This window comes from Eriocheir sinensis, chromosome 25 (assembly GCF_024679095.1).
Source record: "Eriocheir sinensis breed Jianghai 21 chromosome 25, ASM2467909v1, whole genome shotgun sequence".
Classification (NCBI taxonomy): domain Eukaryota; kingdom Metazoa; phylum Arthropoda; class Malacostraca; order Decapoda; family Varunidae; genus Eriocheir; species Eriocheir sinensis.
This window is the reverse complement of record NC_066533.1, coordinates 9,543,323-9,565,775: the sequence shown is the minus strand read 5'-3', so window position 1 is coordinate 9,565,775 and position 22,453 is coordinate 9,543,323. Positions and strand designations below refer to the sequence as shown.

The window sequence follows — 22,453 nt, the reverse complement described above, 5'->3', positions numbered from 1 at the left end:
GGATATATCTTTACAACCCAGCACGGCACGTACAAAAAATATGTCTCTCATCCTTGGGCAGGGCAGGGAATTGATCTCTCTTTTGGCTTCGTTTATTTATTTTTTTTTCGTTTTCTTTTGCCAGAGCAGCGTTTAGCGTTTTTTTTTTTATGCTGTATTTTTTCCCCTCGCTTCTTGTAAAAAAAAAAAAAAAAGGCAGGGCAGGGCAGACAAGGGAAGGGAACGGAAGAAGGGTAGGGACGGAAAGGGCAGAGGATCAGGGGACATTGGCTGTTATTAATGCGGCTGTCAGTGCTGTTTACCTGTCAAGACACTGAGCCGCGGCGACAGGATAAAAAAACGCTGAGATGCCGCCACTCCAACCTTCACCAGGGGAACCACGCATACAAACTCACTCTCTCTCTCTCTCTCTCTCTCTCTCTCTCTCTCTCTCTCTCTCTCTCTCTCTCTCTCTCTCTCTCTCTGGCACCCCCTCACCTTTTCTCTCCCTTTCTCTCTAGCACCCCCTCACCCTTCTCTCTCTTCCTCTCTTGCACCGTTTACCATTTACCGTTGATGAGGTTTCAGGCCCCGCTCCACTGTCAGCGCAGCGCTCCGCAGGGCCGTCAACAATAATGATGTTAGCCTCAATAATAATCCTCGATATGCACTTATTCACAACGTCGTAGTTATTGAGCCTTAATTGCTTTCATGGATAACCTACTGATGTCCTTTTAATAAACATGGCATCATTATAGTCACTTGGCCATGTTTTGGTTCGTGCTAATCACAATATCTTTCCTTTTTATAGTATCACAAATATCCATTGTTTCATTTTCCATTTATCTGATATTTTCTTTATATTATCACAATTCAATGTCCAACGATTATTTCCAACTCACTGAACATTTATCACACACAATTTATCTTCGAGTCTCAAACACCAATTAATAGCCATGATCGGTTATGTTACGAATTCTCTCAATTTCAGTTTGAAGAACTACACAACACTGGTCATTCGCTGAGTGGTTGATTTCAGGCTTCTTGTACCTCACACAATTTATGCATTTCCTCTCAGCCATGGAGCAATCTTTTGATTTATGATCACCAGCGCACTTGTAACATTTTGGGGCTTCTTCATTGTTCTTGGCAATGCAACGACCATTGGACACAAACAACATGCAATCCACTTCTCGAATGTAAAATCTTCACAGACACAACAGGAGCCTCTCAAACTCCTGCTCCTCCCAGCCATTGTCGACTCAGCAGTTCCAAGGAGCTCACGCCGGCACGTCCTCACCCTACCACTCTCACTCACTCACCCCCCTTCCCCTTCTCTCTCTTCCTCTCTTACACTCCTTCACCCCTTTCTCTCTCTCCCTCTCTTGCACCCCTCCCCCTTTTCTCTCTCCCTTTCTTGCACCCCTTCACCCCTTTCTTTTACCCTCCCTTACACCCACGTTAGGAGAGGTGTCGCTATTCCCACACCCTGCAAACTAGGGCTAAAAGATTAGTTTGACCCATATTCTCAAAATTCTCGGGGCTTGCCCACCCACATTTGATTAAGCCTTCGTAGAGGTTGTATTAGTGTTTCCGTGGTATCTTTTTGGAGCCTATTGATACTTTGGCAAGGCTTCTGCGCCATGAACGTTTAGAACACTCATGAGAACCCGACTAATCTCCTTCATGGCCTTTGGAGATTGTTGCTGTAAGAGCCGAAAGCGTCTGAAAATATGGACCCAATTAGTCTTATTTCCTTCCCGTGACTTGGTTCCACGTCTTTCATTTAATTTCCTTACTTATCTTTCGCTCTGTTTTCCTTTCCGTCTCTCTCTCTCTCTCTCTCTCTCTCTCTCTCTCTCTCTCTCTCTCTCTCTCTCTCTCTCTCTCTCTCTCTCTCTCCTGTTCCTTCTCTTCGCTGACATTTCTTCCTTTCCCCTCATCTCGCGTAATTACAGCTTTTCCGTGTCTTTCCCATTTTCTTGATATTAGTTCCATGCAAGTTAGAGCAAAAGAGATGAGGTTAGCTTGTCTCGTTTCCTTTCCATGACTTATTTTCCAGTCTTTCATTTAATTTCCTTCACATTCAAGCATACGACACCGCCTCCCTCCTGCCCTCTCCCTCTCTCTCTCCCTTTCACTCCCTCACCCGCGTTAAAGAGAGATATCATTCTTTCCACATCCATGCAAGTCAGAGGTAAGGTTAGTGTGTCTCGTCTCCTTCTCATGACTTACTTTCAGGTCTTTCACTGAATTTTCTTCCTGTAACTCCACCAGTCTCACAAGCTCTCCTTCCCTATACATCAGTTCCATGCAAATTACGGTCAAACGATAATAAGCTTGTTTCCCTCGATTTCCTTTCCATGACTTACTTTGAGGCCTTTAACTTAATTTCCTTCTCGCACCAGTGTCACAAGATCCCCTTTCCTATACATCAGTTCCATGCAAATTACGGTCAAACGATAATAAGCTTGTTTCCCTCGATTTCCTTTCCATGACTTACTCTGAGGCCTTTAACTTAATTTCCTTCTCGCACCAGTGTCACAAGCTCACCTTTCCTATACATCAGTTCCATGCAAATTACGGTCAAACGATAATAAGCTTGTTTCCCTCGATTTCCTTTCCATGACTTACTTTGAGGCCTTTAACTTAATTTCCTTCTCGCACCAGTGTCACAAGATCCCCTTTCCTAGACATCAGTTCCATGCAAATTGGGGCCACAGACAATAGGCTAGTTTCCCTCGATTTCCTCTCCATGACTTACTTAGGAACGAGTCTTTCACTTCATTTCCTTCCCATAACTCGCGCCCGTATTGCAGCTTCTCTCTTCCTCGTCCATTCCCTTGACATCACTTCCATGCAAATTGGGGTCAAAGAAAATAGGGCCAAAGAGAATAGGCTAATTTGTCTCGTTTCCTTCCCATTACTTACAGAGGAACGGTTGTTCATTTCCTTTACTTCTAACTCGCGGCCGTATCACAACCTCTCATTTCCTGTACCATTCCCCTGACGTCACTTCCAAGGATATCAGGGCCATATTTTTAAACATTTCTGCGCCCAAGAACACGTAATTTACTAGTCTTTCGTGGAAGTTTAGGGCATTTCCAGGGGTACTTTTATGACCCTGGTGGTAGTCTGAGCCTTCTTCTGTACCGCGAACCTAAAACAACACTCATTAGAACTCGGTTAACCTCCTTTTTAGTCTTTGGAAATAGTTGGTGTGAGGGTTGGGGGCATCTGGCAATACCAACCCATGTGTGCCAGACCCCGTTCCCTGCGAGCTTTGTGTAGATCACTTTCACGAGTTAATTGCTTCATGGAACATATAAAAAAAATCCACACTATGACACCACGCGTATGACGTTAGTGGTATGCAAAGAAAAACAGAGTACGTGTAACTCAACCCAAGAGAAACAAACTTTATCAGATGCCATTCGATTTTGGGGAAGCGAAGAGGAGAAAGGGAGGATATTGTGGTAGAGGAAAGGATGAGGAAGGAGCAAAGTCAGAGGAGAATATGGAGGTAGTAAAAGAGGATAAGGAAAGGAAGGAGGGAAGAAAAAGGAGGATATGGAGGTAGAAGAGAGGAGGAAGAAGGGACGGAGGGGAGAAAGAGGAAGATGTGGAGGTAGAAAAGAGGATAAGGAAAGGAAGAAAACGGAGGATATGGAGGTAGAAGAGAGGATGAAGAAGGGACAAAGGGAAGAAAAAGGAGGATATGGAGGTAGAAGAGGAGGAAGGGAAGGAACGGAAGGAAGAAAGAGGAGAATATGGAGGTAGAAGAGAGGAGGAGGAAGGAACGGAAGGAAGAAAGAGGAGAATATGGAGGTAGAAGAGAGGAGGAGGAAGGGACGAAGGGAAGAAAAAGGAGAATATGGAGGTAGAAGAGAGGAGGAGGAAGGGACGAAGGGAAGAAAAAGGAGAATATGGAGGTAGAAGAGAGGAGGAGGAAAGGAAGGAGGGAAGAAAAAGGAGAATATGGAGGTAGAAGAGAGGAGGAGGAAGGGACGAAGGGAAGAAAAAGGAGAATATGGAGGTAGAAGAGAGGAGGAGGAAGGAGGAAGAAAAAGGAGAATATGGAGGTAGAAGAGAGGAGGAGGAATGGACGAAGGGAAGAAAAAGGAGAATATGGAGGTAGAAGAGAGGAGGAGGAACGGAAGCAGGGAAGAAAAAGGAGAATATGGAGGTAGAAGAGAGGAGGAGGAAGGGACGAAGGGAAGAAAAATGAGAATATGGAGGTAGAAGAGAGGAGGAGGAAGGGAAGAAGGGAAGAAAAAGGAGAATATGGAGGTAGAAGAGAGGAGGAGGAAGGGACGAAGGGAAGAAAAATGAGAATATGGAGGTAGAAGAGAGGAGGAGGAAGGGACGAAGGGAAGAAAAAGGAGAATATGGACGTAGAAGAGAGGAGGAGGAGGAAGAAGGAAGAAGAAAAGGAGAATATGGAGGTAGAAGAGGAGGAGGAAGGGACGAAGGAAGAAAAGGAGAATATGGACGTAGAAGAGAGGAGGAGGAAGGACGAAGGAAGAAAAGGAGAATATGGAGGTAGAAGAGAGGAGGAGGAAGGGACGAAGGGAAGAAAAAGGAGAATATGGACGTAGAAGAGAGGAGGAGGAAGGGACGAAGGGAAGAAAAAGGAGAATATGGAGGTAGAAGAAAGGAGGAGGAAAGGAAGAAGGGAAGAAAAAGGAGAATATGGAGGTAGAAGATAGGAGAAGGAAGAGACGGAAGGAAGAAAGAGAAGAAAATGTAGTTAGAAAAGAGGATGAGGAAGGGACGGAGGGTAGAAGAAGAAAAACATGGAGGTAGAAGATAGGAGGAGGAAGAGAAGGAGGGAAGAAAGAATAGGAGAAGAGGGGGCTGGAGCAAAGGTCTTCCGTTTCACAAGCCGGTTAGGGGAAGGAGGAGGAGGAGGAGGAGGAGGAGGAGGAGAGAGAGAGAGAGAGATGGGGGGGGGGGGGGAGTAGGCCAGGTAAGGTGTTCTCGCAGGTATAAGTTAAGGTGGGCGAGCCAGGTCTTATATTGCATCGCTTATCCCCGAAAACGACCTCGCCGCACGCAAGGCCTTAAACGGGTATCGATCCGAGGTCATGCGTGTCATTAAACGTGAAACACTCAGTGACCTAATTGGAAGTTGATCAATTTTGGGAGCCACAACGAATCGCAAAGGCAAATTATTATCGCCACCTTATCGCCAATTTTTCGCTATTTATCGCCTTTTCATTACCAATTTATTTTATTATCATTTATCGCCACTTTATAGCCATGCCTCGCCATTTTATTGCCATTTATCGTCAATTAATCATTTTATCGCCAATTAACCGCCAATTTATCGCCATTTATCAAACGTAAAACACTCGGTGACCTAATTGGAAGTTGAGCAATTTTGGAAGCCACAACGGATCGCAAAGGCAAATTACTATCGCCGTCTTATCGTCAGTTTATCACCTTTTCATTACCAATTTATTTTATCACCATTTATCGCCAATTTATAGCCATGCCTCGCCATTTTATTGCCATTTATCGCCAATTAATCATTTTATCGCCATTTATCATCATATTATCCTGTTTTCATCAACATATATTGCCAATTTATAGCCATTTCATCGCCATCTTATTATATCGTCATTTTTATCTCCTTTACGCCCCCATCTTTTCCCCTTTCGTCCTTTTCTTGCTATCTTCTCGTTTTCTTTCTCCCTCTTGCGCTTCCTTTTCGCCAATTATCGCTTCCTCTTAACTCCTATCGTCATCTTATCGTCCTTGCTTCTTCTTTTGCTTTCTTATCGCCAATCATCGCCTTACTTAACCTCCTATCGCCATCTTATCGCCTTCTGTCGCGTCCTTATCGCCAATTATCGCTTATATAACAATCTATTTAACTTCTACATTACCGACCCTTCTCATTTCGCTCCCATCATCGCTTCCTTTCACCTCTTATTGCCACTTTATCGCCCTTTCTCCTTCTATTGCCTCCTTATCGCCAGTTATCGCTTTATATAACATTCTGTCTACCTACTACCTTACCCCCCCCCCTCTCTCTCCTTTCGCTCCCATCATCGCTTCCTTTCACCTCTTATCGCCACTTTATCGCCCTTTCTCATTCTATTGCCTCCTTATCGCCAGTTATCACTTTATATAACATTCTGTCTACCTACTACCTTACCCCCCCCCCTCTCTCTCTCCTTTCGCTCCCATCATCGCTTCCTTTCACCTCTTATTGCCACTTTATCGCCCTTTCTCCTTCTATTGCCTCCTTATCGCCAGTTATCACTTTATATAACATTCTGTCTTACTACTACCTTACCCCCCCCCCCCCCTCTCTCCTCTCGGTTCCATCAAAACTTCATTTCACCTCCTACCGCACGTTATCGCCGCCTCACGCCTCGCCGAACCTCCCTTTCATCACGCTGGTTACGGCGGCGTGCTACAGACAGCCGACAAATGGCCAATTACAGCATCAGAGGGAGACCTAGGCACGCCGGATTGAGACTGTTAGCACGGGAAACACTCAATAAAGAGAACAGATGAGGAGGAAAGACACGCACATGCACACACGCACACACACACACACACACAAATGGATCTTATGGGCAAAAAATGTCTTGATATGTAAATTTAAAGAATCATATGCTAGCGAAATCGATTGAATAAAAGACGGTATACGAGTTTGAATCTATCCTGTAAACACACACACACACACACACACACACACAAATGAATCTTATGGGCAAAAAATGTCTTGATATGTAAATTTAAAGAATCATATGCTAGCGAAATCGATTGAATAAAAGACGGTATACGAGTTTGAATCTATCCTGTAAACACACACACACACACACACACACACACACACACACACACACAAATGAATCTTATGGGCAAAAAATGTCTTGATATGATCTATCCTGTAAACACACACACACACACACACACACACACACACACACACACACACATTTGATGGGATGAAAAATGTGCTGGGGTCGCTTTTACCCTCCAGCGGGCCGTGGCACGAGACAGCTTCAAACATATCGGCTAACGAGGCGCGGGAGGCACGTGAAGGCCGCGGCGGTGATGGGAGCAGATTTAGCAGTTTTTCAGGCGAGAGGGAAGATCTGAAGGCTTCCACACGCACATATTTTGCTTCTTTTAGGCCACGGTTATGGTGAAGATATATGTAAAAAATGTTGTTATAGGAGAGACATCAAAACAGCGGCGGTGATGGGAGCAGATTCAGTTTTCCAGGCGAGAGGGAAGGTCTGAAGGCTTCCACACGCACATATTTTGCTTCTTTTAGGCCACGGTTATGATGAAGATATATGAAAAGGTGTTGTTATAGGAGAGACATCAAAAGAGCGGCGGTGATGGAAGCAGATTTAGAAGTTTTTCAGGCGAGAGGGAAGGTCTGAAGGCTTATACACGCACATATTTTGCTTCTTTTAGGCCACGGTTATGATGAAGATATATGTAAAAAGTGTTGTTATAGGAGAGACATCAAAACAGCGGCGGTGATGGAAGCAGATTCAGTTTTCCAGGCGAGAGGGAAGGTCTGAAGGCTTATACACGCACATATTTAGCTTCTTTTAGGCCACGGTTATGATGAAGATATATGAAAAGGTGTTGTTATAGGAGAGACATCAAAACAGCGGCGGTGAAGGGAGCAGATTTAGTAGTTTTCCAGGCGAGAGGGAAGATCTGAAGGCTTATACACGCACATATTTAGCTTCTATTATGTCACGGTTATGATGAAGATATATGAAAAGGTGTTGTTAGAGGAGAGACATTTAAGTGGCGGCGGTGAAGGGAGCAGATTTAGTAGTTTTCCAGGCGAGAGGGAAGATCTGAAGGCTAATACACGCACATATTTTATTTCTTTCAGGTCACGGTTATGATGAAGGTGTATGAAAAGGGTATTATTGAAAGAGAAACATCAAAACGGCGGCGGTGATGGGCAGATTTAGTAGTTTTTCAGGCGATAGCGAAGATCTGAAAGCTTATACACGCACAGTTTTTGTAGCCTTGTGGGTCACGGGTACGATAAGATATATACAAAAAAAAAGTCGATATAGGAGTAGATTTAGTTGTTTCTCAGGCGATACGGAAGATCTGTAGGCTTTTACACGCTTTTCATTTTTTTCTTTTTTTTTTAGTCTTTTGGGTCATGGTTTAATAAGATATATATACAAAAACAAAAAACAAACAAAAAGGCTGGCAATATAGGAGTAGATTGAGCAGTTTTCAAGACGATAGGGAAGACCTGTAGGCTTTGTACATGCTTTTCTTTAAGTCTTTTGGGTCATGGTTTAATAAGATCTATATACAAAAGCAGAAAAAGCTGTCAATATAGGAGTAGACTGAGCAGTTTTGCAGGCGATAGGGAAGACCTGTAGGATATTAAACGCTTTTTTTTTAGTCTTTTGGGTCATGATAAAGATAAAATATGGACAAAAAATAAAACATAGGCGAGACACGTAAACGCGGTGGTAGTGGGAGTATATTTAGCACTTTTCCATGCAAGAAGAATTATGTGAAGGCTTCCTCAGGCCTATTTTTGCTTCTTTTAGGCGGCGGGTACGATAAGAAATATAAAAAAAAGATATATTATTACAGAAAACACTCTGAGCAGATTTAGCAGTTTCCAGGAGAGAGGAATTATATATATATTACCTGAGGGCTTCTTACGCACAGCTTCTATTTTTACACACACACACACACACACACACACACACACACACACACACACACACACACACACACACACACACACACACACACACACAAACAAACAACGAAATCTTATGGGCAAAAACGTCTTGATATATAAATTTAAAGAATCATATGCTAGCGAAATCGATTATATAAGGGACGATACGAGTTTGAATCTATCCTGTAAACACACACACACACACACACACACACACACACACACACACACACACACACATGATGGGATGAAAAATGTGATGGCGTCGCTTTTACTCTCCAGCGAGTCTCGTGCCACGGCTACGAAAAGATTATAAAAAAAAAAATATATATATTATTTGTAACGGTTCGAGGAAATTTGGCGGATTTTCAAGCGAGAGGAATTATCTGAAGGTTTCTTAGGCACAGTGCTTGCTTTTTTATTCAGGCCTCGGCAACGAAAAGATTAAAAAAAAGATGGTATTATTGGAAACACTTCGAGGAGATTTGGCGGATTTCCAGGCGGGAGGGATTACCTGAGGGTTTCTTTGCTTTTTATTCAGGCCTCGGCAACGAAAAGATTAAAAAAAAGATGGTATTATTGGAAACACTTCGAGGAGATTTGGCGGATTTCCAGGCGGGAGGGATTACCTGAGGGTTTCTTAGGCACCGGGTTTGCTTCTTTTTTTTTCCAGGCCACGGTTACGATAGAATGTAACTATGTAAAGGTGTTGATAACAGAAGTAAATATATATATATATATATATATATATATATATATATATATATATATATATATATATATATATATATATATATATATATATATATATATATATTTATATATATATATATATATATATATATATATATATATATATATATATATATATATATATATATATATATATATTTGTCTTTTTTTACTTCTTTAACTTATCTTTTACTTTTTATATGATTTTTTTGCTTGCTTTTACTTTTTTTTTTTACTTTTCTTTAACTTTATATATATATTTTTTTTGCTTTTTACTTTTTACTTTTTTACAGTTTTTTTTAACCTTTTCTACTTTGTTTTTTTCTTTACTTTTTTTACTTTTTTACTTTTCTAGGCCACGGTTAAGATAAGATATATAAAAAAGATGTTAATAAAGTAGAAACACGAAAAGGGGAAGGAGGAGGGAGGGGAGAGTTTTCCAGACGAGAGTAAAGATCTGAAGACTTTTACGTTTTTTTTTTTTTTTTCCACGGTCACGGTAAGACACCTAAAAATAGATGTTGAGAATGGGACACGCATGAGGGCGGCAGAGGCGGCTGCTGCTGAGGCTTCCCTTATGAGGTTTTCCACTCCCGTTTTCATCTTGGCGAAGCCCCAGACACGCCCGCACGCTCCTCGGTGGTTAATTATCTGCTCCCCTGGCCACCAAAAGGGGCTAATAACATGCTGGTTCTGGCTGGAGGGCATAGGCGAGTCCGGGGTGTGGCGGGCCATGTCACCATTGCCAGATTATCGTACTCAGAGCCGCGTGTTTACCGGTTGCTACAATTCAGTGAAGAAAAATATAAAGTCCTGCACCTTGGGAAGGGATATCCAGCATACCAATACCACATGGGAAACACTCCACTATCCACCACATAGGCAGAGAAAGCCCTGGGAGTATATGTTTCCAGGCTACCAGTAAAGGCTAAATCCGTGCCAATCGCAGCGGACAGGTTAAACGATAACCATATATGAAGGCAGTTATTTGGGTGATGAAAGCTGGATTTGGGTCGGAAATCGGCAAACATAAAAGGCAGAGTATGACAGTCCGGCAACGTTGGCCATGGTTCGAATCCCTGTGTGGCGTCGAGTTTTGTCAGACGCTTCTGCCTCCCACATCAACTATTTCCAAAGGCCGAAAAGGAGATCCGTCGGTTTCTCAAGAGTGTTTTTAGGTTCATGTTACAGCCGCAGGGTCAAACTACCACCAGGGTCATAAAAATACCCTTGGAAATGCCCACAATTCCTACGATACTCTTGTCGAATGTTTGTGCTTGGACGCCGAAACGTTTAAAAATATGACTCAGGTCCGTAGGCTGGGTAAACTTTGGGTGGGTTACTTGGGCTGATGGTGGACCTGATGGCGCGAATGCCGGAGGCAGTAACACATGCTAGGTGGGTCTGGGGGCATGCACCCCCATAATTTTTTGGGAAAAAAGATGCATTTCTTGCATTCTAGGCACTCTGAAAGCCTATTTCATGCAACTGAAATGAGATTATATTTTCCCCTTTAAAATGGATAACTGACTTAAAATAACACCAGTGATCAGTTTAATTTTTTCAAGCTATAGTCAGCTCTTACAGTACTTAGTCATCATCTGACATCATCTGACTGCAACTGCTTTGGCTGCTGCAGTGCAGAAGGTGGACACCTTGTGAATGTGTCTAATTGGCTTCAGGGATACTAGGTCCATCTTTCTCTGCTAAGCTTCAACAGACTTTATGATACTAGGTGGCGGACTTTGGGGGGGGGGGGGTACGAGTAACCCAGATAACCCCCACAGCGTACGGGCCTGTGACTCCTGGGCACTCGGCACGCAGCCCTCCCACCCGTGTGTCCATTCTTTAGGACTGAAAGATAAATGGGTACCTGGGGAAACCTGGGGAACGTAAACTGTGGTAACCCGGATGCAGCACGTTGTGTGTCCCGGTAATGCGTTACTTCCCGCCACAGGTTTAAAGGCCAATGTGACGGAGATGTGCACCGAGGCAACGCGCAGCTACAGTGTATGCCCCCAACTTTACATTCAGACCATCAAATTATTATCATGCAGTTCATTAATAATCATCAAAGTCTTTTCTCTACACTTGAATATTCTTTAGTCAATTTCTTTATACATCAAAATACATCATTATTCTCATATGTCAATAGTGATTATCCGGTGGAGACGCAGGCCTGTAGAACGAATAGAAAAATCAATGTTAGCACAGACTAATGATTTTCCATGTATTTCAAACATATCATCAAGTTCTCTTCACAAAAAAATATTTTAAAATTATTTCCATTAAACATCAAACACAGCGTCAAACTCTGTTCATGATCGTTCTAATGTACAATCGAGTTCCCTTCCGCCGCTTCTCTTCTATTTAAGGAGTACGAAGAAAACACTTTTATGCCAGAAATAGCTCGAGTTAGGACTGCTTTGTTTTGATCTGGTGCCGCCGCCGCCGCCGCCGCCGCCACTCAACCAACCACGCTGAGGGCCGGGAAGGGTGTCGGGTCGGTATTCTCAGACGCTTCTCACATCAACTCATTCTAAAGGCCAAAAAGGAGAGCAATCTGGTCCTCATGAGTGTTTTTTTCAGGTTCGTGGTACAGAAGAAAGGTCAGACTACCACCAGAGCCATTAGACTACCCCTGAAAATGCCCAAAACTCCTACGAAAGCCTTGTTAAATATGTGAGCTTAGGGGACGAAAGGTTTAAGAATGTGCTCCCCGCTTTTTCCCCTCTCCGAGGCACGTGTCTTTACCTCGGAGCCTAGACGACGGTAACCACGCCCCCTTTTTTTACAGCAAAGAAAGAAGCTCAAGGGTAAAAATAAATATAAACAGTAAAGCCCGCTGACACCACTCCTATAAAAGAAAGTAGAGGAGAGTGGCCAAGGGGAATATCAAGACACCTCTCCTCTTTTACAGTACACAGGAAGCAGCTCAATGACAAAATTATATAAAACAAAAAAGAGCCCGCTAGTATTGCTCCCATATAAGAAAGTAGAATGGCTAAGGAGAGTATCAAGGCACCTCTCCACCCGAAATTGACCTCTCTTTCGGCCACTCATCCATACTTTCTGATATGGGAGCAGTGATTAGCGTTTTTTTTTTGTTCTCATTTATTTTTGCCTTCGACCTGCTTCCTTTACTGTAAAAAAAAAAAAAAAGAGAGAGGACTATATTAAGACAACTTTCCAGACCGGCTCGGTAGAAAAGGTAAGGTCTCACACACACACACACACACACACACACACACACACACACACACACACACACACACACACAGAATATACTATCGGAAAAAGTTGTGTGGTAACAACATTCGTAGTTTAAAAGAAAAATATGATATAGTTACAAAAGACGGGACACTACGAGCTTCACACACACACACACACACACACACACACACACACACACACACACACACACACACACACAGAGAGAGAGAGAGAGAGAGAGAGAGAGAGAGAGAGAGAGAGAGAGAGAGAGAGAGAGAGAGAGAGAGAGAGAGAGAGAGAATATTCGTAGTTATTCCGGTCACGTGCAACCGTTTTCTAAAATGAATATGCATAAGGAAATGAAATGTTATTCTAGAAGCTTCGTATCCTAGAGCGGAGGTACAAAAAAAAAATGCATCGAGGAGAGAAAACACACACACACACACACACACACACACACACACACACAGAAAGCAAAAGCAAGTCATGTACTGTACAATCGTTTTAAAAGTGTATTCGTGTAGTTTAGAACACTTTTTGGACGCGTAATAATTGGTGTCAAAACTTCAGACAGGTTTGAGGAAAGAAAACAAAACATGCCCACGAAAAAAATCTAACTCAGTACTGTGCAATAATTCTCAAGATGTATTCGTATGAGCATCTCAAAAGTGCCATGTTCCCAGTCTATTATTTTTTTTTAACGGAGCAAGAGAAAACAAAAAACAACAAAAACAAAAACATCAACAACAAAAACATCAACAACAGCAAAAACAAAAACATCAACAAAAACAAAAACAACAAAAACATCAACAAAAACAAAAAACATCAACAACAAAAACAAAAACATCAACAACAAAAACAAAAACAACAACAAAAACAACAACAACAACAAAAACAAAAACATCAACAACAAAAACAAAAACATCAACAAAAACAAGAAGAACAACAGCAACAACGTACATACGAAAGGAAATTACCAAGTCTGTATCGTGCCACCGTTTTCCAAAGTAAGCGCGTACAAGGAAAAGCAATGTGTCAAAGTGCCGTGTTCTTAGTAGGGCGCCCTTAAGTGGAGCAGAGCAAACACGCCAACAAACACGAGAGCGAGGAAAACACACCTCTTTTGATTCTTTTTTTTTAAAGGAGCAGCGAGTAGCGGGCTTTTTTTTATTATTGTTTCCTTTTTTTGTGCCCTTGAGCTGTCTTCTTTGTTGTAAAAAAAAGAAAAAAACAACCTTACGAGTCTTACAAGGAAGAGGATGAGATGAGGATGATGAGGAGGAGGAGGGACAATTGCTAACACGTCCTCAAAACCACAAGATCACAACAGAACAAAAAGAACTCCTCCTCCTATAGGTCCTCGATAGGTCTTCTGGCGTCTGTTCTTCCTATGTATTCCTATGTATTCCTTCTCCTTCTCCTTCTCCTTCTCCTTCTCCTCCTCCTCCTCATGTAGCTCCCCTTCGTACCCTTCGCCCCAAATTAAATATCTATCTGACTTCTAGGCGACTAAGATAACAGCAAAACTAGAAGGGTGAGTGAGAGCAGCACAAGTTGTAACACGTTTTCCTATTTAATTTCTTGAATTGGACAGAGAATGAAAAAAAAAGTAAATTAAAATGAGGAATGGGATTTTTTAACAATAGGATATAGAATGAGAAAGGAGACTAAAGAGGATGCAATAACAGCTGAAAATGGCGTATGTTGTTGTTTTAACCCCTTCAGTGCGGATTTCCTACAAGACGACATCACCAAGCTACAGGAATGGAACAAAAAGTGGCTGCTACAATTCAAGGAAGAAAAATGTAAGGTCATGCACATTAGTAGGGGATATAAAGCATACCAAAACCATATGTGAAACACTCCACTATCCACCACAGAGACAGAGAAAGACCTGGGACTATATGTTACCAGGCTACCAGTGTAAGCCAAATCCGTGTCAACCGCAGCGGACGGGTTAAGGATTGCTCCCAACTAAAAGGGGGACCAGGGTGCCGACACTCGACAGACCGACTCGATCTGTCGACGAGGACTGGCGTGTCGCTGCTGTGGCATGGAACCCGTTTTCATTATTACTTTGTGCTGATGTAGCCTTAACTCTTTTCTAGTAAAACAGAGAATGGGAAAGAAAACTGAAATGAAAAGAGAAATGGGGTATGTTGTAACTCGCTTTTTTTTATTAATTAACGTGCCGAGGTAACATAAACTTCTTTACTGATAGGAAAGAGAATGAGAAAGAAAATTATAGTGGGTGTAATGACGAAATTGGGGCGCTCTTTTTTATTTCAACTCGCCTTCATAGTCATTTCTTCACGAGTTCAGGTAATATTGACTTTTTAATAGGATAAAGAATGAGAAGAAAAACCTTATGAGACAACATGACAGCTAAAAATGAAAATGTCGCATGTAACCCGCTATTATGATATTACTTCACTTGCTGAGGGAGGATTTACTTTCTTGAATACGACAGAATGAGAAAGAAAACTAAAACGAAAAAAAAAAAGACAGGACGGAGAATGAGCAAAACTAGGGAGGACGCCACAACCTGAGTACTGTAACATGTTTTAGCACGTTTTCATGACCACGTGCCGAGATAGGATTTACTCTCTTGAATACGATAGAGAATGACCAAAACCAGAGAGGACGGTAAATGACACACACACACACAAAAAAAAAAAAAAAATAAATAAATAAATAAATAAAAAAAAAAAAGTCGATGTTTTAGCACGTTTTCATGTCACATCGCGTGCAAGGGAAGGATTTACTTTTTTCTTGCATACGATAGAGAAAAGGGGAAAAAAAGGGAATAGAGTATAGAGAATGAGCACGGCTAAAGAGGGCGGTAAATTAAACAACTACAAACTGAAGAAATAAAAAATCGCATGTTTTAGGACACTTTCATAGTTATTCCTTCGCACGTAACGATCCACTTCTTGGTTGACTGTATTTCCACTCTTTGAGGATGAGGGACTAACATATTTAATAGACTAAGCTAGGGTTCAGTGTTCCTTCAACTTCACGCCGCGACGCAGAGTTCCTTTAAACACTTCGGCGCCCAAGTTCACGTATTTGACTAGGATTTCGTAGGCGTTTGGCGCCACTATAAACACTCGCCTGCGCCAGAACGGGCTGGGCCGACCATCAGGCCCCACCTGGAAGAAGCCTTGGGCCGACCATCAGGCCCCACCAGGAAGATGCCTACCGGCGCAACAGGCAACGACGTAAAAGAAAAAAAAAGAAAAAAAAATCCACGGGTAGTTTTGTGATCCTGGTGGTAGTTTGAACCTTCTTCTGTACCGTGAACCTACAAAAAACACTTATTAGAACCAGACTGATCTCCGTTTTGCCCTTTGGAAATAGTTGATGTGAGAAGCGGAAGCGTCTGTTATAAAGGGGCTATTACACTGGGCAAATTTTCCGTGGATCTTCAGTCAAACCACGATTTCCGCTGGCGTGGTTCTCATATTTCCGTGGTTTTCTGACGTGTCCACGATCTTCCAAAGCTACGGTAGATTTCACTGAAGGACGACGGTATTACTCACCATCATCATCAGCAGCAATAACAAGAAACAAATGAGAACCACGCTAGCGGAAATCGTGGTTTGACTGAAGATCCACGGAAAATTTGCCCAGTGTAATAGCCCCTTTGACCATTCCTCTCACGTCTCAGTCTTTAGCCTCTCGACAGCAGCAATATGAGTGAGCCTTTGAAGAGCTCTCGGTATTCTCAAGGTGTCAGCGCCTCAACACACCTGTTTGAAAAGCCTCTCGTGGAAGGTGTTTCGATTTCCATGAACTGTGTGGTGAAGCCAGTGAGTTTTACACGGTTTTTCTGCGTCTCGAACGGGAAATCACACAAACACCCGGTTAATCTTCTCTGTGGCCTTGGAAAATAGTCGTCATGGAGCCCGATACGATTAACCCGGTAGCAGCGACGGGCCAAATTTGTGGCTTTACCGTGTACCAGCGACGGGCCAATTTTTTGCCATGATATATACCCCAAAAAATAGATGATGCATAAACTGATCACAAATGGGTTGATATATATTATGAAATGGTTTGTGTGAGTGATGATTTCTTCTCATTTTTCTCACTTAGAGGGGCCTTTAAGAAACATGATCCCCGCAGCTACCGGGTTAAAGGGGCTATTACACTGGGCAAATTTTCCGTGGATCTTCAGTCAAACCACCATTTCCGTTAGCGTGGTTCTCATTTGCTTCTTGTTATTGCTGGTGATGATGATGGTGAGTAATACCGTCGTCCTTCAGTGAAATCTACCGTAGCTTTTGAAGATCGTGGACACGTCAGAAAACCACGGAAATATGAGAACCACGCCAGCGGAAATCGTGGTTTGACTGAAGATCCACGGAAAATTTGCCCAGTGTAATAGCCCCTTCATAACAGACGCTTCCGCTTCTCACATCAACTACTTCAAGAGGCCAAAACGGAGATCAGTCTGGTTCTAATAAGTGTTTTTTTAGGTTCACGGTACAGAAGAAGGCTCAAACTACCACCAGGATCACAAAACTACCCGTGGAAATGCGCCCAACGCCTACGAAAGCCTAGTCAAATACGTGAACTTGGGCGGCGATGTGTTTAAACGGACGCGAACCATGGACTGGGGCACTAGGCTACGTCACGGCGCCTCGGCAGTGGTCCAATAAGGGGGTTTCTCGTGCCTAAAGTGGAGTGTTCCGACAGAGTATTGACCCGAGCTTGCTGTGGCCCACTTACCTGCCCTAGCGAGAGTGCGGGCGCCGGGAGAGCAGGAGGAGAAGGAGCAAGAGGAAGAGGAGGGGAATCATAACACGTGGGGAGAGAGATATTGAAGGTCACAAAGGGGGAAGAGGGATGGAAGGAGGGAAGAGCAAACGGTTCACTCGTGGCTAATGGGAAAACAATATCACTAAGAGCAGAGGACGAGGCCGCAGAGGGAAGGAAACTCTGAAGATCAAAGGTGAAAGGAGGAGGAGACAAAGGAGGAGGAGGAAGAGGAGGGGGAAGAGAGAACGTCGAAAACAATAAATGACGTCAGTGGAATATGAAAACGAAATTAGAATAGAAAAAACTGAACGAAGGCTTTGAGGACGACACGGAAGCGACGAAATGTAATAAAAAGAACTAGAAGGGAAAGGAGGAAATTAAATCAGAGGGGAAATATACAGCACGAGATGGAGAGGACTCACGCAATATGTCCAACCCAACCCAAACCAATACAACCCAATCCAACCTAACTAAACCAAGCCAAACCTACCCCAAAGCAACCCAGTCCATCTTAACTAGACCAAACTTAACCGAACTCAACCAAATTAAGCCAAAGCTCGCCAAACCCAACCAATTATCACCCAAATCAAAACAAATCCAACCAAACCTCACCAAACCCAACCCATTCTAATCTAAACTAAACCAATCACACCAAGCCTCGCCAAAACCAAAACCACCAAACCAAATAAGCCAAACCCAACCAAATCTGACCCCAACCAAGCCTAACTCAACCAAACCCAGTCTAAACCAATCTAAACCTAACCTAACAAATACCTGACCCAGCCCAACCTAACTTAACCGAACTAAACCAACTGTAACCCAACCGAATCTGACCCCAACCAAACCGAACCAAACCTAGCTCAACCTAACTCAGTCTAGTCCAACGTAAGCCCGACCCAACCAAAACCTACCCCAACCCAACCGAACTTAACTCATACCAGCCGAACGATGCCTATACGCCTGACCTACCCCAACCAGAAGCAACCCTATAACCTAACCTAAACCATCCCAACCCAACCCAACTCAACCTAACCAATCCTACTGCACAGCTTTTCACTCCTCAGACAATGGATATGACAAGGACACGGACGAGGGAGCAAGAACATGAAGAGGGGAGGGAGAGATAAAGAAGGGAGAAGGAAAGAGGAGAGGGGACAGAGGCAAGGGGAGGAAAGTTGAGAGAGAGAGAGAGAGAGAGAGAGAGAGAGAGAGAGAGAGAGAGAGAGAGAGAGAGAAGGAAGCAGAAGGAATGACAGGGTAAGGGGGAGAAGGGGAGAGGCAACAGCAGGGAAGGGGAAGAAGGGGAGAGGGGAGCAGAGGACAAGAAGAGAAGGGGAGAGAAGGGAGCAGAGGGAACAGCAGGGAAAGGAAGGGGGGGAGGGGGGGGGAGGGAAGATATACAATTGCAGGTAAAGAGAATAGGGACAGGAGGAGGATAAAGGGAGAGGGGAGAGAAGGGGAGATAAGGGAGCAGGGAGAATAATAGAGAAGGAGAGGGGGGAGAGGAGCAAGGGAAGGTGAGATTTAGGAGCAGGGAGAAGTGGAGTGAAGTGGAAAAGAAGGAAGGAGGTACAAAGGAAGGGGATGGGAAGGAGGGGAGAGCGAGAAGGGGAGAGAGGTAGAGAGGGGATAAAAAACAAGAACAGGAAAGGGAAGGAAGGGGAGAGGGACAAAGGGACAGAAGAAGAGGGGAGAGGGGGAAGAGGGAGAAAAGGGAGAAAGCACGAGAAAGGGAGAGTAAGCACGAGGGGAGAGAAGAGGCGAGAGAAGGGAGGAAAATAATAGAAAAGGGAAGGAAAGGGAGAGGGAAAGGGAGAGAAAGGGAGAGAAAGGGGAGTAGGAAAAATGAAATGGAAGATAAAATGAGGGAACAGGACATGGGAAGAGAAGGGGAGAGAGGGAAACAAGGAAAAAAACAGGAAAGGGGAAGAAAGGGGAGAGGGAAAAGGAGAGAGAAGGGGAGAAAGGGGAGCAGAAGTAATGAAATGGAAGACAAAAGAAGGAACAGGAACACGGGGAGAGAAGGGGACAAGAAAAAAAGAACAGGAAAGGGGGAAGAAAGGGGAGAGGGAAAAGGAGAGAGAGGGGAGAAAGGGGAGCAGAAGCAATGAAATGGAAGGGAAAAAGAAGGAACAGAAACAAGGGAAGAAAAGGAAAAAAACAGGAAAGGGAAGAAAAAGGGGAGAGAGAAAAGGAGAGAAAGGAAGAGAAAGGGGAGTAGGAGAAATAAAATGGAAGAGAAAATGAGGGAACAGGAACACGGGGAGAGAAGGGGAGAAGAAAAAAAACAGGAAAGGGGGAAGAAAGGGGAGAGAGAAAAGGAGAGAGAGGAAGAGAAAGGGGAGTAGGAGAAATAAAATGGAAGAGAAAATGAGGAAACAGGAACACGGGGAGAGAAGGGGAGAAGAAAAAAAACAGGAAAGGGGGAAGAAAGGGGAGAGGGGAGGGGGGAGAAAGGGGAGCAGAAGTAAAAGAAAGCAGCTGTGCCCTCGTGTGTCCGTCCTCCCTTACGCAACACGGCACTGGTTTGTGGGTGAGGGGTGAGGGGGGCGGGGGGGGAGGGGGGGCGGGCGGGCCGGCAGTTCGGCTTTAAGACTCACCTCACAGCGAACTCGCCCCCCCCTCCCCCTCGACCGACGCCCAGCACCAGTAGAGCATCATCACCCCCCCCCCCCCAACTTTAATCTCTCTCTCTCTCTCTCTCTCTCTCTCTCTCTCTAGTGCTGTATTTTTCTTCTTTGATCTAATTTCCTTCATTTTTGTTTTCGTTTTTTTTTTATAACTATTTCGTCTCCTCTGTTTTCGCTCCCTCTTCCCCTCTCTCCTTCCCTCCCTCCCTCCCTTTCCTCCTCTCTCTTTCCTCTCTCTCTTTCCCTCTCATTCTCTCATTCCTTTCCTCCTATCTTCCTTTCCATTTTTTTCCTCTTCCCCTCTTTCCTCTCTCCTCCCCTCCCCCCTCCTTCCCTCCCTTTTCCTCCTCTCTACCCCTCTTCCCTTTCTCTTTCCCTCTCATCCCTTTCCTTCTATCTTCCTTTCCATTTTTTTCCTCTTCCCCTCTTTCCTCTCTCCTCCCCTCCCACGTACTCATTCCCTCCCTCCCTCGCATCCTTTCCATAATACATTGCAAGCCATTCCCTTTCCTTTATCCTCCCTTCTTCTCTCTTCCCCTCTCCCCCTCTCCTCTCGTTCTCTCCCTTGCATCCTTCTTTTATACATTGCAACCCCTTCCATCTTCTTTTCCTCCCCTTCTTCCCCTCTTTTCTCTTGCTTCTCTTCGTCCCTCTAAATCATTCTCTCCCTTGCATTCTTCTTTAATACATTCCAATCCCTTCATTTGTGTTTTCCTCCCTTCTTTCCACTTTCGAATCTTGCCCCATCACTGCTTTTCTCCCTTCCACCCACTCAACCCCTCCCCTTGTTTTCCTCCCTTTTTCCTCTTGTATCTCTCCCTCTCCCCAACCATCAACTCCCTTCCTCACATCCTCCCCTGACCGATTACAACCCTCTCCCCTTGTTTTGCCTTTCCCTCTCTTCTCCCCTTCTTCCCCTCTTTCCTCTTGTTTCTCTCCGTACCCTTCTTATCCAGTCTCTCCCTTGTATCATTTCTTTAAAACACTGCAAGCTTTCTCTCTTTGTTTTCCTTCCTTCTTCCCCTCGAACTTGCTCATCATTGCTTCTCTCTCCCTGTCTCCCATCCACTTCCTCCCTTACTTGCATCTCCCTTAATACGTCGCAATCCCTCCCTTGTATGTTTTCCTTCGTTCTTCCTCTCTCTCGACTCTCTCTCTCTCTCTCTCTCTCTCTCTCTCTCTCTCTCTCTCTCTCTCTCTCTCTCTCTCTCTCTCTCTCTCTCACCCACTTCCTCCCTTCCTTGCATCCTCCCTTAACACATCGCTTCCCTTACCATTTGTTTTTTCTCCCTCTCTTGAATTTGCTCCATCACTGTCTGTCTCCTCTCCCACCCACTTCCTCCCTTCCTTGCATCCTCCCTTAACACATCGCTTCCCTTACCAATTGTTTTTTCTCCCTCTCTTGAATTTGCTCCATCGCTGTCTGTCTCCTCTCCCACCCACTTCCTTCCTTGCATCTTTTCTTAATACATTGCAACCTCTTCCCCTTGTTTTCCTCTCTTCGCCCCTCTCTCATCACTGCCTATCTTCATCTCTCATACCCATTCACCCCCTTCTTTGCAACACTCTCCCCTTGTTGTACCCCGTTCTTTCCCCTCTCGAGTTTTACAGCAACCATTCCCTCGTTCAGTTCGTTCCCCTCCCTAACACCCTCCCATAAACACTCAGTCCTTCTCTCCCTTCCTCTTGTTTTCCTTCCTCTTTCCCCTCTTCCCCTCCATCATCGCTTGTCCATTCCCGCGTTCAGTTCGTCCCCTCCCTAACACCCTCCCATAAACACTCCATCCTTCTTTCCCTTCCCATTGTTTTCCTCTCTCTTTCCCCTCTTCCCCTCCATCATCGTTTACCTATCCTCTCTCTCTCCGCCCGTTCCCTCACACCCTCCCATTTAACACACACTTCTCCTCTTCCTTCCCCTTGTTTTCCTCTCTCTTCTCCCTCTTTCCTTCCTTCCCCCAGTCCACTTTTTCAAGCCATCCCACCTCCCCTTCTTTTCCTTCCTCTTTCCCCTCTTTCTCTCACTCCCTTCGTTCCCATTCTCACTTTTCCCTTCCCATTGCTTTCCTCCCTCTTTCCCCTCTTTCTCTCCCTCCCCTCAGTTTACCTCCCTCTTCCCCTCCATCACCGCCTATCTATGTCTCTCCCTTCGCCCGTTTCCACCTTCCCACCCTTCCATTTAAACGCCCATTCCCCCCTCCCTCCACACACACACGGTCGCATTCCCTCCTCCCTCGAAAATTCACCTCCATCACTGCCTGCCTCCGTCTATTCTATCCTATTCTATTCTATTCCTCCACTCTCTTCCAGCTCTTTGTGCCTCCTCTTCCTCCTCCTCCTCCTCCTCCTCCTCTCCCTCCTCTTCCGCGGCCGCCGTTCCCACAATGCATTTCACATTACTATCGGCGGTGGAAGAATTTGTGCAAGGTCGTGG

The 22,453-nt window shown here is 44.3% G+C and overlaps 1 protein-coding gene across 7 annotated transcripts in view; it reads right to left on the bottom strand.

Annotated features, from left to right (window-relative positions):
* LOC127003317 (diacylglycerol kinase eta-like) overlaps positions 1–22,453 on the bottom strand; it is a 144,300-nt gene that overhangs the window by 36,870 nt on the left and 84,977 nt on the right. The gene's annotated exons all lie outside the window — the stretch shown is intronic.